Here is a 16,604-nt window from a genome sequence, read left to right on the forward strand (position 1 = left end):
ACTTTTCACTTCCAATGTTTGGTGAAAACTGTAGTTTTAGTATTTAACCTGGGACATAGAAAGTCTTGGACTTTCTCTTACCCTAAATGAAATTAGTAACAAAATAACATTGAATTTAGCAGGAGTTAAATTTGTTCAGGGATGAGTAAACCTGTTTTTTCATTTCTGATTTGGGAGCTGCTAGCTCTAAAGCTGGGAGTTTAAACAAACAAAAATGGAATGGCAATATTATGAGATTTATTTACGCAGTATATGCAGTGAGCTGTTGACTGAGTTGGCTGAAGAAAATAAAATTGGCTATTTTTGATATATTGATATAAATGAATAAAACCAAATCTGTTTGATAAGTTGAGCACTGGTATTTACATTTACTGCATGCGTGTAAATAGGGGTCTGGCAGTCCATAAGCTGCACAGGGTTCCCTGAGGGGCAGAAGTCCACCTTGTGCTAACTGATGAAAGAAGCTCTCGAAAACCTCTGATACCGAAAGAAAAATCTAATTGATTTGATGTGATAGCAAATGTTTTGGGGAAAATCTGTCTTTCAAGCAGGAAATGACCCAGCACTTAATGTCCGGGTTTGACCTTGGGATTGGTTGTTGGTTTTTCAGTTTTAGTAATGATGAGCAGTTAATATTCGCAGTTAAACCTGCAAACAGCAGAAGGGAAATTACAGGCAGGTTTCAAATCCGTGTGCAGAACCGGGCAAAACAGAAATTTTTCATGCCTTGTACTGGATAACATAAATATTTTATTTAGCTTTAAGGAATAACCTTTGAAGTGAAAAGTGACAGCTAGCTGAAAAATGGCCTGGAGCATGGAACTGAAAGACTTCTACTTACAGTAGATTTTTAGGGATTTTTTTTATTTTTTTAAAGTTGGGTTACTTCATATTTTCCAAATACAAACCCTCCTGGTTATATCTGTAGGCTCCCAAATAGCTGTGTATCTGTATCATGCTGTGAGTAGTGCCTGCCGACAGTGCAGCCTTCGCCTCTTTTTAGCAGTTCGGAAGTAGCCAAGCGAGAGGGGGGCGTTGTTTGGCTGCGCCCTTCCCTCTCGGAACCCCAAAGCGCCCAGGAGAAACTTTTCCGGCTTGGGGCCGGCCGCCGCCTCCTGCTTCAGTTATTCCCTGGGCCGCTCAGCCTGGCAAAGGCAATTCGAAGAAAAGTCTGGTGCTACAATGGAGCTGTCTGAAATGAAGGCAGGACCGCGGCCTCCAGGCGAGGGGAAGGCCAGAAGGCCCCTTGCCGCGGGCGGGCGATGCCCCCAGCACCCATCCGGCCCTGCGCGCCGAGCCCAGCCCCGGAGGAGCCTGAACCGGGGGGCATCTCGGGTGTCCTTTGCCTGGCTCTCGTTTTTTACAGCTTCTTGTTGATAATCAATGACACAGATCTGTCACAGAGAGCTAGTAGAGTCAGCCATTTCCAGGGCAGAGACGCCGGCCCCGCCGAGGGCGAGCAGCTGGCTGCGGGGCCGAGCACGCAGCCCGGGGGACAGCCTGCAGACCCCTGCCCAAAGCGAGTGAGGAGCGGGCACAGGGCAGCAGCGGCTGTGAAGCAAGTCAGCATGTCTGCGTGCGTCTAAAGAAAGGGGAGAGAAAGGAAGGCTCTCTCTCCAGCCATCAGATGGGAAGAGCAGCCAGCAGGTAAGACTGGACAATCTGGAGGGTTGCTTTCAAAACATACTGGCTTTCACCAGTGGTCACCAGCTCACGTGTGGAGCGGTTTTCAGGGAAATGGCCCCTTGTGATGAGAGTTGCCATCTGAGAGGCACTGGGATGCTGCCTGCATCCATGGGGATAGCCTGCCTGCGTCTCTGCCCGTGTCCCTGCCTGCATCCCCGCCATAGGAGCGTGGGGGCCATCAGCAAAATTAGCAGCCATGCTGAGCACCTCCCTTGTCTTAGGTATTAGCAATCCACACTTTTATTCCAATTATTAATCTGTCTTCACGGCCACAAAAACATCAGGGCTGTCGCGCTCATCAGCGGCTGAATGACAGGCCTGCTGTAACATTTGATCCACGGATCAAGAAATTGTGCTTGTCCTGGTGCATGTTTTGGCATATCTGTCAGGTCTAGATTAATTTTATAATTGTTACAGCAGGGTTCAAAACTGCTTCTTCTTTTAGTTGTATTGAGACAGTTGTAAACTTCGTTAAGGCAGCTGTGAAAGTGTAGCTAAGGCTAGCACTGCTTGGGCTTCGCAAAGGGGTGGATTTATTTACCGATGTATCTGTTTCTGTTCACAGTGCTTGCCAAATTTGTCATGTTTTGCCCAAATCCAAAACTGAAGAGCAAATGAGAAAATTTACATTTCCACCGTTTCCTCTTGCCATGTTTCTTGTAGCACAGAGGCATGAACACCACAGTTTGCTGTTGCAGCGGGCAACCAAAAGTCAGTTTGCATGAGAGCGGAGACGAGAGGTTGGAGGGGATCGGGCTCAGGGAGCCAGCATCCTGGATCCGTAAGCATCCATCGATAGGGGACCACGTATTGCTGCATAAGGAGGGCTTGGCGTGTGGTGATTCAATCCATAACGAATTTTCCCATCCAGGTTTACAAACCCTTGGAACAAGGCTTAAAAATGGAATTTCTAAACAGCCCCAGCACTGTATGAACGGTGGCTCTGTTATAATAAGAAACTAGCAGACAAGTGCTCCTTCTGCTGTTGTGCGCCTCTCTGCATGGGGCCGCCCTCGCAGCAGGACCATGTGTCTGTGCAGGCTATAATGAGACGGAGCTCTGGCTGGTTTTGTTTATGAGTGAAGGGCAGGGCTTGGAAAAAAAAGTCCACTTGCTAGCAGTGAGTAAAGCTACGTTGTTTGACCAGAGAGGGAGATTAAAGCATAAATTCACCCTGCTTTTTTTTGTTTTAAGTTTTAATTAAAAAGAGGAAGGTCTGGCCTTTCTGTGCCAAGACAGCCTTTCAAATTAATTTAAAAGGCATTAGTGAGTTCTGCTGAGGTCTACAAGTAGGTGACTCTTCTGTCACCACTGCTACTCATTCCTTTCCCAAGAAGCAAGAAAGCTAAACTGATAAAACTCTGCCATCTGATATAGCTTTGAAACCTAGAATTGAACAGGACATTTATTGGGCAAGCAAAAAAAAAGAAAAAAAAGGAGGTCTTGTTAAAACAACAAGATAAACAGCAATTTGGAATGTGTGTAGGACCTGTGTGAAGGGTCAGAGGAATAGGAGCTAAGCTGGGTTTCCACAGTGGTCACCCAGAAGTTGCTCTAAAGAAGTAGTAGACCAGCAATGCAATTCTGGCCTTGATTTAAGTCTCATTTTTAAAAAGCGAATCTAGTTGAAGTGAATAAAGCAATTTCCATGCTATGGGAGTAGCTCCCAGATCTCTCTCTCTTCCCAGCAGCTAGATAAAGAGTCATTTTACAAAGACCTTTTCCCTAATAAACAGCAAAGCAATCTCATAAAGAAAGTAATGTGCTTTTTAGGCTCAGTAACCATATTGAATTAAATGTTATGCACACTGTAATTACATTTGCCTTTCAGTTGTATTAATGTGAATTTTCTTGATTAATTTCTCAAGTTAGTTGGTATTAAGTAGGTAGGAAGTTTAAGATCCCCCTAGACCTCTTCTGTCAGCCTGGCTTAGTTAGCAGAGGGAAGGTGAAGATCAGCACAATCATCAGTGTTATTTCATTAACTCAACCACTTTAATAAGGACCTTGGATCTTGGTCTTTCCAATCATTTGCAGTCACCCCATACAATACGGTAACAGCGTGAATCCCTGAGCTGCGAGGAGCGGTCCCATCAGGTGTGGGGCACAGCACTCAGAAGCAGCATGAATGCCTAAATCCGTGCGTGTTGTAGAGTTTTGACACCCCGATGCTGGCAGGGGGGTGAGTCTGTGGGGCGCAGCTTTGGCCACGCTGCCTGTGCCGTGTTCAGAGCGGCACAGTGAGTGTGCACCAGTTCAGTCACCTCCCTGAAATTGTGTGGACTATGTGATTCCAAAGGGTATGGAGCAGCAGTTTGAAAGCAGGGGTAACAGAAGACTTACCGAGGCGAGTTAACACCCTGCTCATATACACTTCCTAGTTTAAAGCTGTTCTCTCCCAGTTATCATCCTAAATGTCAGCTCACTGCCTTTACGAAAAGCTTTCAGTTCATTGTGCTGTGCAGACTCAGTTTATTTGTTGAGGAACTGAATTCTGGTCTTGGCCACGTGGAGAGTGTTTGTTCCTCAGACAGATACCTGGATAGCCAGTTACTGTACCCAGAGATCTCACAACATGCAGCACAGACTGTCTTGAAACCAGTGGATGTTGATATGTAAGTCTGACCTACTCTGAATTAATAAAATACTTGAAGTTATTTTAGAGAGGAAGCTGGAGTCATTTGCACAGTGGGGGTCTGTGCATTACAGCTGTGCTTCTTTTTGCTTGATGTCTGCAAACTTTATATTAAGTCTCTGTTCCCGATTCGTCTCTCAAACATCTGTGTTAACTCATGGGACTCGGGCAGTCCTGGTGTAAGTGTGAAGTAGGAATGAACTGAAACAAGCTCACTTAAACAGGGGCCCTTCTTGTGTAAATCAGTTCGGATTATAGTGATCCAAATAAACAATCATTTGGATGCATACATCCTGCAGCACTCTGTTTCTGTTACACAGCTCTCAGGAGATGAGAAAGTCTGTTTATTATCTACTCAGAAGGAAGAAATGGGAGCAGGGCTGTGGAAATATTTTTCAAGACTGGGATTCTGTTTCATATTACAGTGGCTTGCCAAATTTGATCCAAAATTTCTTAAATATTGGTGCCCGTACACAACTGATTAGCAGTTAGCAACTGTAAAGCCATGGGATGCGCTGTACTTTTATTTCCAATGCATGTAGCTTTTGCTTTTTATTCCTGTTCTTAAAGAACAGTATTGTAAAGCAGTTTGGAAAAACATTGAAAACCAAATACACATGATCAAGTAAGAAGAGATTTGGGACCAAGTGGAAGCACTGTATAGGAAGGTCCAACATATACAAGCTTATTGCCTTAGGAGTACCTTTTTTACTCTTACCTTCTCGTTCCCCTTCTGGTTTTAGTATGCTATGGAACAGATACTGTAGCAAACCATATGCTGCAGGCAAAGTTCGAAGTACCCTGCCAGGCTGCAAGGCAATATGGACAGGAACCGGTTCTCTGTCCTTTGCTTCCTTCTTGCTCTTCCGAGTAGTTGGCACATTCGCCAATTTTTAGTTTATTCTTAACTCAAAACAAAAAAAAAGGAGCCCCCAACTAACAGTAATTGGAAGATAAAAGATCACCAGTCAGGCTCTTGTCTTCCCTCTGCTTTTAGAGCAAGTGAGAAGAATACACGGCTTCAGCTGCATTTCAATTTCAGCTCCCTCCTAGCTGGCCTGAGTCCTTGCCATGCCGTGCACTAGCTGTTCGGTTTGTTGTGAGCAAGTGCTTCTTTTTCCCTGTGACCAGTGGCTCATCAAGTAAGAGAAAGTGAGATCCTGGCCTGATTAAATAATACTATGAAAGTTGCTGCTGAGTTCAGTGGAGCCATGTTTGTACCCGGGGTTAAAAAATACAGAGAATGAACACGGGTAAAGAAACCCGAATCATTGGACTTAGTTGTTGTATGCTGTTGACCTGTACCAAATGAAGCAGTATGCTTTGTCTTTCTACAGAAATCTTTTCTTCTGTAAAATAGGAGTGTTCATAAATGTTGCATGAGTACTGTGAGGACAAATTAATTCATTATTGCCTGAACATTGACCAAACTTGTATTTTCTTGGTGCAGTCATGTTGGTGCCTAACAATGTGAGTAAAAGTTTCAGTAACCTCAGTGTTGAATGTGACGCTAAGGAAAGGCATGGGCTAAGCCAGTGGATACATAGAAAGCCTGGATAATCACGGGAGCCGTTACGTATTTAAAGTTACAGCAGACTTACTTTCACGTTTCTAAATAGCCTGCATCTCTTCTGTTCTTTGGATCAGTTTCTGTCTTTTCTCTCTAGGGCAGAAAAGAAATTGGCTCTGTTCCACTTTGAAGGGGAAGAAACAGTTTTGAGGGGAAATCCACTTGCCTTAGGGATCTAATGAGTTGAAAATATTTTTAAACACTTGTGATTTAGATGATAATGAATAATACTAATGTTTCAAGTTAAAACTTCTTTTAACGCTTTAAGGAGGTAGGGGTATTGGTGTGTGTTGCAGGTAGTGGTAAGTCGTGTTTGGCAGTCTTCACAGATATTTTCGGTGTGCCTAGAGTGCCTAAATGCTCCTTAGTGAATGGTAGAGAATAGACTGGGATTGCTGCAAGCAACTGAAACCTCTGGCACTATCTCAGCAGTCACACAGGGCCGGGGCAGGGACCGAAGCAGTGCGGTGTGAAAGACCTCTCAGTTTTCTGTAGGCGTTGTCTGATAACCTTCTCCAGACCAGACCCAGACCATACCTCTTGTGTTCTCTTCATGTAAATAAAGGCTGTTAAAGCAGGCCCGCTGTAGGAAAACCTGAGTTATTCAGGCAGCAATGTGCCTTAGGAAAAGAGCTGCAGCATTTTCTTGGGGAAAGTCTGATTCATCACTTGTCTGCATGCCTGGACAAGAAAAGGGTCATATTTCTGCTAGACACCAAAGTGAGGGGGGGAGGGTGTTTCTGACTTCATTTATCAACTAGTAGAAATGAATTAGAACCCTCAGGGGAGGGAAAACTTCACAGAAACCAAAATATTTTTACGTTGCAGATGATTGTGGCCTCCAGACTTTTTCTTGTATGGCATTTATGCAAGCACACATTCCAAAACAAAATTAAACAAACAGTCCCTTGAAGACTCCTAATTAGCCACTTTGCTCAATACTCAATTAGAATAACTATGTAGGTAAAATATGACTGCAGTGCAGAGAATTTCATTTGAAGTTGCAGTCCGTAAGTAATGTTTAGGAACAAGCAATAGAGTTCATCAATGAATGCATTTTGCTTGGAGCAAATTCGGCACTGCAGATGATTGGTAGGAGGGGAGGGTGAGATGCTATAAACCTGATGAAGTCTTGTAATTTAAAGCAGAGGCCTAGAGTTCAGAAGATTTGGAAAGATCATGCCTCTGCCAGAAACCTTGATGTGACCTCAGGCAAGTCAGTTCACCTTTCTGTGCCTTATCTGAATAAATATCTCTGTTTCCTATCTGTAAAATGAAGGTAGTGCCTCATATGTGTTCTGAAACTCAAGTGTTAATAAAGTACACAGAAATCATCAGATAGGAAGTCCTCCAGAAGAATAAATGCTGAGTTGTATTCGTTGTTTGTACAGCACTCAATAGCTAAGTTTTTTTTTTTCTTAGGCCACTTGCAGATGCATACTCTATTGAGACTTATTTGGCTTATCTTCCTTGTGAGGAGGATAGACCTGAACAAGACATTTGGATTCAAACCCTCTGAATACGTGATTCAAACCCTCTGAATACGCTGGTTTCTCTATCCAAATTTAGATCTAAAGTGGAAGTTTGGATGTAGTTGTTAGCTGCACAGTGAGAAAACTTCGCTTTGGAGCCTGACACCAGAGCCCAGATAGAATGTGAGATTTTGTGACTAGAACCTGTTTCTGTCAAAGCATGGTAATTACCAAAGCATGATAAAGACCATTAAACAGATTCTACTACTTAGAAATTACTATCTCTGCATGTCTTTTAGGATTTTTTCTGCAAAAGGGCACAACTGTCACAACTAGTAAATTATATACTTTCTATTGATGCCGTCTATACTGTGCTAGTAGCTAGTGGTTTTAGCTACCTATTCTGGTTTCCATAGTACAGAGAGAACTACCTAGAAGTGCTAATACTGTAGGTTTGTCTTCTCCCCATCCCACATCTCCAGCCCCTCTTATGGTCACATTAAAGTGTCTGCTTTATACTTGCTCCCACTTCGGTAACTGTGAGGAAGGCTTAAGACCTTACCGAGGGATGCCTCCTCAGAAAGACATTTTGTCAAGAGGTAATCGTGCTTCTGAAATGTTATGTCCCAGGTGAGGTAAAATGCAGAACATTCAAGAAAAGATTAGAGAGGAAAGCCTGAACACTTTTGGAAAAAGGTAGGCAAAATTTGATGCAGTTTTAATGATACGTGTTAAAGTCGTAGGTTAGCTTTGGTATTGAAGTATTAATACTATAGTATTAGAAGAGCTATCATTTAAAGAAGTGCTTTACCTAAACCAAAAAAGTGATGTATTGATTTATTAAAATCCCAAAGGTTTGAAAAACCTTTTTTTAAAAGCCTGGGGAAATTTTAAATCTAGCTCAGGTGCTCACTTCAGTTAGTTAGGGGCAACAGCTTTTAGCTATATTCCCAGGCAACTGTAATTCACAGGACACGGTGAAGTCTAAGATCGTCTTCAAAATAACTTGCAGCCCAGCTCATGACTTGGATTATGCATTTCTGCATGCGAACTGACCAACTGAAATCAACAGCTGCAGAAGTAGCTCCAGGACTGAAGCCGCAAAGACTGGAAATGCGGGTTTGCATGGGAGGATGTCCACAGCAGCGCAGGCTGCATGAATGAACACTTCCAGATTTTTGTGTTGTACACAGTGGAAGAACATTTGATAGTTCTTAAAATCTTTTTGCTTAAATTCAAAAGCAGCGTTATTCTGGAAGACTACTTTGGGAAGTTTTAAAAGATTTCGCTTTTCCAAGGTTGTATGCCTAGGATTTGGGAAACTGAGTCGCTTTGTAGTTTCCTGGGATTGGGACAACCAAAACAAAAAAAAAAAGCAGTCATGGAGTATGTAAAAACATAGCCCTTTATCCATTGCTTATGGTAGATGGAAAGGAGAGGTCACAACAGGTAATAGTTTGAAGTAAAACTCTTTAAATATTTTGTATTTTTCCTACCTCTATTTGTAAAATTCAAATCAGGTATTCTACCTGCAGGGACCTTCAAACAGGTCATTAAAAAAAACCCAGCAGTTATGAATCAATTTATTCTAAATTTTAATTTAAAATTGCACTTGCATAATTTTCCAAAAGGGTTGGAGCCTTTGTAAAACTTACTTCAATCATCTTTATTTTTATTTTTCAAAAGAAGTCAGGTGATATATCTTTACTTATCTTCCTGATTAAATCTCTCCATACTGCAGACAATTATCATTTCCTTCCCAACCTTCCCTTGTCTTTTGAAAATACCAATAGATAATTTTACCAACTTAGATAAGGAATTCCATTATAACTGGGAAGCCAATTATCTGTCAAGACGTTATAGCAATATTATTAGAAAACTGGATACTTAAGCAGCAGGTAATTTTTTTTTTTATTTCCTGCATAACTATCATGCACTCTGTTTTGATTAGATCCTAATGATACCAAGAACTTTTTAAACAAATACTCAGCCCGTGCAAATGAAAAACATTTTGCTTCTTCAGTTGCACTTGTACGGCAATGGTAATTAATACATCTTGTGATATTCAAAATATATCTGATTAAATCACAGTGCACCGTAGAGGGCTTTATAAATAATCTTTCCATGAACCCTGCTGAGAGATCTGGGAGAGAAAAGGAAATGTGGTAGACAACATCATTGTGCCTAAAGGTGTCTACCAACAGCGGAGTCGCACCTACAGATTCCCTTGCCCATAACCCAGCTCCTGCCCTGGACCACCCATGGTGAATGGGACCAACTTGATTTTTAATAATTTTTATGATGATAGCAGGTTTTGCAGTCGTGGGCCCAGCAGATTGGCCAATTCCTGTTGAACATCATTAACTCTGTTAGTTGCTTTACCCTGCAGTTATGTACCTTGTCCTGGTAGAGGACAACCTCTCCAAACCAGCAGCAGTCCCAACTCCAAAGCACGTGCAGTCTAAGCCGTCTCTCCCCAGTATGACCCTCACCAGTTGATACTAGTCCTGGACTCAGGTACAAGTTTATTTTATAACAGTTGGCATAAAGGGTATGCCAAGCAGTATCTGCCTGGAATAAGCTACCATGATGAGTTGTCCCCGTGATGAGCACCATCGCCAAGCTTACACACAAGTAGCCTCCAGGATTAAAGAACCTTAAATGCACTAGGTAATTAATAGTATTGCCAATCCCTTACCTCAGTGATGTAATATTTACAAGCCAGAAAGAGAAGTTTGTTTTGGTTTTGAATTAAACATGTTTTAACTTCACCAGCGCCCTTTCTGAAGGCTGAGATTAAGGCCCCCAGCAAGGAAGGGATACATTTTTCAAGGAGCACTGCCAACCTAACAAGAGCAAAAGGAAGAGCCCTTGTATTATTTTGTGTGAGATCTGTTTTTCTCCGTTCCTTTTACAGGAATTTGTTGTAACTACATGAATTTAGAGGAAAGAGATTGCTGTTTTTCAGATTATTTATTTCACATTTGTTAGGCAACTTCACTCTTTCCTCTGTGTCGTCAGCTTCCCCTTGTTGTTTGTGTGGCTCTTTCCTAAAGCTACAGGAAGCAGGTTCATAAAAATAGGAAAATGTGATGTTAAAGCAGCAAAAAAATAGGCAGGATAGCTAATGGGCAGGGGACACTAGTCAGATTTTAAGGTTTCCAGTGTCTCTATTTGTATAAGCCATCCTCTGTTGCTCTCCATATTGGTTCTTGAGCGGATAGTAAGCAGGCACTAACCTTGAACGCTGTGTCATTTGCAAAACCTCATTTTCTGTGTGTGTTTGGGCATGTCAGCAGGCCTTTGAAGATTTATTAATAACAGATTATACTCTTTTTAAGAGGTGTTTTCAGTTCCTGACTTAGATGAGGGAGTGGCCCATTTACCTCTGCAACCACCCATATCTAACTGTCTAAACCAAATCATTCCAAACTCCTTTTGTAACATAACCGCCAAAAACTGGCACAAAATCCCTCCTCAGGGAAAGGTTGTGCGGAAGAGCATCCATCATGCTCCTCAGGATGGCTCAGTGGTCTCCGTGTCAGGTTGCACACGAGCTGATGCATGCAGTCTGGGAGGACCCGCCAACCCGCCTGTTCGGTGTTTGCTGCAGAGCTGAAGCTCAGCCATGTGAAAAAGCATTCGGGTTGGAGATCGTGGGAGGCAATGCCCTGGTGTTTTGGCTCTGCTAGACTTTTCTACCTGCCTGCCTGTAGCACCAGAATGAATGCCTTGTGTTTGTGCACTTTTTTTTCCCCTTTGAAAACTAGAAGGGCAAAGCATCACAGCAAGTCGACATGAGCTGCACCGGAAGGTCTCCCAATAGACAGGGAAAGGAAGAGACTTAGTTCAATTTAGTAGATTCATTTCAGAGGTAGTTTGCTAATTTATTGTTCAAGTTAACCACATAGAATCAGTACTCCTGAATACTCGTCCTTCATGAAAAACAGAGGAAAAAGGAGAAACAGTAAGAATGAGAGGTACTGAAAATCACAGAGGTACCAGGGAACCAGCCTTCATTTTGCTCTTCCCAAGCTGTACCTTCTCAGTGCAGGTGCCTGTGTTGATGTTTGACACAGAGCATACAAATCTTGGATCTCTCTGTGGATTTTCTGTGGGAAAGTACTTGGGACCTCAAACATTAACAATTTTTTTAATTATAGCCCATGGCAGTTCCAGCTTTATGGAAGGAATTTCACAAGGAGGTTTGGCTGGAAGTGGCATTTCTGTCCGTCAGTGTACTTCATCTACATTTTTTAAAATATTTTGGTTGTGGTTAAATAACTGGTAATCATGTGCAGGTGGTAGATTTTGAGTATGATCTTCATTACTTCTGGCAGGGAAGGAGAAAGCTATCTTTTTGAATAAATGCTTCTTTCCTGAACTTAAATACTGAGATTCCATCTTTGTGGGAAAGAGGGTTTCTTTTCTCAGCCCATGGTTCAGATCTATGACTTGCCCTTTTTGGGACACACATACTAAATACACTTTTAATCTCACAGTATGCCCAGGTGTTCATTTTCTTCTTTTTCTTTCAGCTCTGGAGCTATAAGTAATTCCGGACTCATTCCATCCACCTGGTAGAGTGCTTTTTTCTATTCCTGATTTCTATTTTTCTCCTTCTCTTTCCCCATCTCTCTCGTGTTTCATTTCCTAAGCTTTTCTGCCAGAACAGCTTTTTATTTCAATCACCTCTGGGAATGGAGTGGACATAATGAATTGGGTATTTTATACGGGCTCCATGGGGGAATCAGGTGTGGCAAGAAGTGATATTAGGCACCGCTGAAGCAGCGCTCCGAGCCCCTGGCAGTGTGTGCAGGGCAGCTGGCTGGCAGCACGGTGCAGCTAAGGGGTGGGAACCTGTGACTTTTTTGCAGTTGCTTCTGGTCCATAAAGCAAGCACGGGCCCATCACACAACTTCCCCGCAGTGTGGTTGGGGAATATTTTCGGGAACAGAAACGTAACTGCAGCAGAGATCCGCACTCTTCCATCCTTGCTAATCAACATTGCTGATGAAACATTTATTTCTCAGGGTTGGATGTTTAGCTAAATATAGGAATACATTTCTGCAGTGTGAAGATGAACATCAAGGATTTTGGCATGGAATAATGTCAGTGAAATGCAGATGCGATGAATGTCTCTTGTCACAGTATTATCCTCCCCATAATCTGAAGAGGTACTGGATGGGTGTGATTCACTTGTTTGTTTGTTTGTTTGTCTGTTTGTTCTGCCCAAGGTTGTTGCTACCTGTATTACTGTTCCATCCTCAGCCTCAGGCATGGAGCAGGACTCTATTTTCACAAGAATCGTGAAGCAACAACACACATTTGCAAGAAATGAGCCAGTTTCTGGCACTGGGACAAGAAAAAGTCTTGCCCTGATCTCATTTGTCTAAGCTGCTGTTGAAAACTTCCATGAAGTTAATATCACAGCAGGTTTAGGAAGCCCTTGTTCCAGTGTTTCACTGGAAATTATTTTTCCCTTGGTACCCAACTAAAATGCATTTTGTTGCAATTTGAGATTTTTTTGTCTGTCTGCCATAGGACATAGTACTCTTCAACTTTATTTTTTGTATTTTAAATTAAATCTCAATTCAGCTTTGCTATATATGTTTTTACTTTGTAATCCTCTTTTATTTTAGACTTTGTATGTCTAATTCTATTATCCTTTCTTTAGTCATTGGTTTAATTTCTTAAATCTCTTCTGACTTTTGTTCCTCTACGCAGGGGCTGGGCTGTTTTAAATTTGCCTGCTGCTGTATCTGCCTTAAAATGCATTGTCTGAGCCTGGACACAGGAATGTGGCTGAGGTCTCACAAGGGCTGAATAAACAGAGCAATTATCTCCCATTTCTTATGTATGCCACTCCTCTTCCTAAAAATCAAGATTTGGGGTTTTTTGTAACAGCATTACTTTGTTGACTCATGTTTATGTTGTGATTTGCCAGGACCCTCAGATTCTCATTCCTTGTTTTGCATTTGTGCGTCACTGTTTGCTTCAGTGTATTATTTAGTTTGTTAATTAGCTCTTCTGAGTGTACTAAGTTCTTTGGATTTGAGAGTAGCTCATATTTTCCCGTGTGAAGGGTTTTTTCCCCCCTTTATCCTAGCTCTTTCTTCTGTTGCTATGTGAAAGACAACACACAGAAAACAAAGAAACTGCCAGATACTCAGAAGAAACAGAGAAGCTGAGAATATACAAAATAAACAGGGTGTAAAAAGAGAAAATTATTTTTGTTTTTCAGTTGTGGTAATTTTAACTGCATTCTTAAGAGTAGAAGGGGAAACAGGTATCAAACATCCAATTTTAAAGAAATGAAGGGTAAATTGAGAGAGCACATTTAAAAAAAAAAGTAAAAAACAAGCCACCACAAGATGGAAGAACTATTAGATATATTGCTTAGAATTTTAGGGACGATGTTATGATTTAGCCAGCTAGAAATGGCCATAGCAGCTTTTGTTAATATGATGGATAGTGGAATAATTCATGGTTGACTTTCATTTTTCAATTCAAATATGTTTGCACATGAATTACCGTTTGTCCTGAGTATATTAAAACATCATCTTACTGGATAAATAGATAGATCAATGCATTCAATGTTAATCATGTCTTCAAATTTATTTTAACGGGGAATTATGAAGCTGAAGCCTTCTGAACATATGCATTTCTCAGTAATTTTGTTTTTTAATTTAGCCAGGAAATGGGGAGTTAAAGTGGACTGCTAATACCATTTTATTGGGAAGGGAAAAATCAGGGTGGGATGAGCTGATTTAAGTCCAAATGTTTTGAAATTCACCAAATGGACGGTGAGCCCTCAGTTAGCACTGTTTGATACCACAGTGTCAATGTTATTGTCCAATACAAAGGTCTTCAGACGTCCTGTAATGCAAATAAATTCCTTTTACTGGGAAGATTTTAGGAAAGAATACCTCAGGCTTTCATGCCAAGTTAAATGTTTCACTTTTATGCTAAATTTGTAATGAGAACATTTGTGCTGCTTGTAGGTGCTGCTCTCAAACCACTGAACTCTCCTCTCAAAATACAAAGCTCTTATGGCCATCAGGCGGGTGGAGCGCTTGCATTTTGGGAGCATTTATCTTTCAGAGGTCCCACCAGAAAGGATCCTGCTTTACAGAGCAGAATTCACCTGGTGCCTCCCCCCCGCCCTGGTCCGGGCAGGAGGAAGGCAGGAGATCTTGAGTTTGGCCTTTTGCTTATCTAGTCTTGATTCCTTTTTCTCTACTCGCGGGAGGCAGTGGGGTAAGCCCAAGGATTAGGAAGATGTAAGAGGATACACAGCGACACACAACTGTTGGCAGGTGGCGGAATCCTTCATGGGCTTCGCGGAGCCTTTGCCGGAGATGGGGTATGGTGTGAAAGGTTTGCCGGTCTTGGGGTGGAGGGGATGGGGCAGGAGCCTGCTGCTGGGTGTCTAGTACCTTAGTTCCTGTATCTTCAGCCCATCTTTCCCTTTTTATGCTGGTCGTGGAGGGCTACCACATGAAGCTTGTGTTTTGACCCTTAGCTGCCATTGCGATTCACCCTTTTGTTACCCTTCATCCTTTCTCTTTGCACCGAGGAAAGTATTTATGGGTGCTCATAGGCTGCAACAGAGAAGAGAGGTCATCCAAAGTTTGGAGGGTTGCTAATTAGCTTTTTTCATCATGAATTAGTCAAAGCTAATTAGTGTCTGCCTTTGCAGAGATTCTGATGCAAACACAAGAAGAGAGTAGTTAAGTCAGGAATTTTAAAGCACCCTTGTGTTATTAGCAGTGCCAGCAGACGTTTTCAGTTTTTCCGACTTTCCCATGGTGGGTAAGATTTACCTGTTGCCAGACAATGCCTTTGCAATGCTCTGAAGTCAAATAACGTGTCTAAATCACCAGCCAAGCCAGACATGATAGCAATTCCTTCTATTTACATTCTGGAGGCAACTTTGCATCTGGAGGAAGGAGTTTGAGGCTCACTGGGGGCTCGCTTTGAATGCTGCCCCTTCTCCCCCTGCCCTTTCGCCTCCTGGGCTGACCTAGCTGTAAAAGTGTCAGCCTGGCTGGAGAGCCACAACCAGCCAAACATGATGCATAGCTCCTTGGGCTCTCCGTTGTGTGCTGGTGGCCGTTGGGCTCAGGGAAGCTTTTCGCTGGATTGCTGATGCAGAAGAGAGGCGTTGCACTCCCACTGTCAGCCCCCGTGCTTATTTTGGGGGGACATGGACAGAAAATGAATTGATTTCCAGAACCTCTTGTTCCATAGAGCAAGGCTCTGTCATTGTTCATCAGTGTAAAAGGAAATGAGGATTTATAGCATTACCTGTTAAATTTACAGGGGAAAAAAGATTGCCGGAATTTAAATTACCCTGTTGGGAATATTTTTCCGGTTTTAATTATAAATCAGTATGCAAATAGTTCAAAGTCACTTTGGTGGCTGTTGTAAACTGCGATGCATGGAAAAAGCTCCCTACGATAGCTTAAGTGATGAAAGCAGCATGTAGAAAATGCTTGGTAACTGCTAAATGAGGAGGAGAAGGGGAAGAGGGCAAAGGATTGAGCTTGTTCACAACTCCGAGGTCTTACGACACAGCAGATGTCCTCTGTATTTGATTGTCTGCGCCCTTGGGGGAGTCTGCTGCTCGGCATGGTCGGCATCAGTTTGCTGTGCCGCTGCTGGTCTTGCCTGGGGAAATGTTGTGTGCAGCCGGAGTCTAGGCATGGTTCACTGGTGAGGACATCGGCATCCTTCCTGGGGGGGCAGTCGGAAATATTTCCATCCCCACACTGGTTAATGAACGTCCAGGTACCCAACAAGAGACGTGCCATCCGAAGCAGAAAACAACTCTGTGCTGCTCCATGAAGCAGGGGTGCAGTGAGATCTAATGTAGGAAATATCGGGGCCAGAAACTCCGGGTTCAGGATCCCTGTGCATCCCTGCACAGACCTCTGGGTGTGTTACCACATTTCTGCTGTGAACTGGGCCTCACTTGACCGAAATCTCCAGCAGTGATCTTGGTTTACCTCGGTGTAGCTGAGATCAGAGTCAGATCTCTGTCTGACCTGTTTGTTTAGCACGCGGATATAACAACCCACCCCTCTCTTCCAGGATTAATTACTGATCACAAAAAGCTTTTTATTACACAGAGAGCATTATATAATTCCTATATAATTACTATTACTTTTATATACTGCACTCCTCCATCTTGCTCTTGGCTTCTGGACTGTTGCTGTCACGGAGGCTGTCACATCAG

General features: G+C 42.6%; 1 protein-coding gene across 1 annotated transcript in view; it reads left to right on the top strand.

Annotated features, from left to right (window-relative positions):
* EXT1 (exostosin glycosyltransferase 1) overlaps window positions 1-16,604 on the top strand; it is a 181,572-nt gene that overhangs the window by 77,482 nt on the left and 87,486 nt on the right. The window lies entirely within an intron of this gene.

The sequence above is a fragment of the Gavia stellata genome, chromosome 3, assembly GCF_030936135.1.
Source record: "Gavia stellata isolate bGavSte3 chromosome 3, bGavSte3.hap2, whole genome shotgun sequence".
In the NCBI taxonomy this organism is placed as follows: Eukaryota; Metazoa; Chordata; class Aves; order Gaviiformes; family Gaviidae; genus Gavia; species Gavia stellata.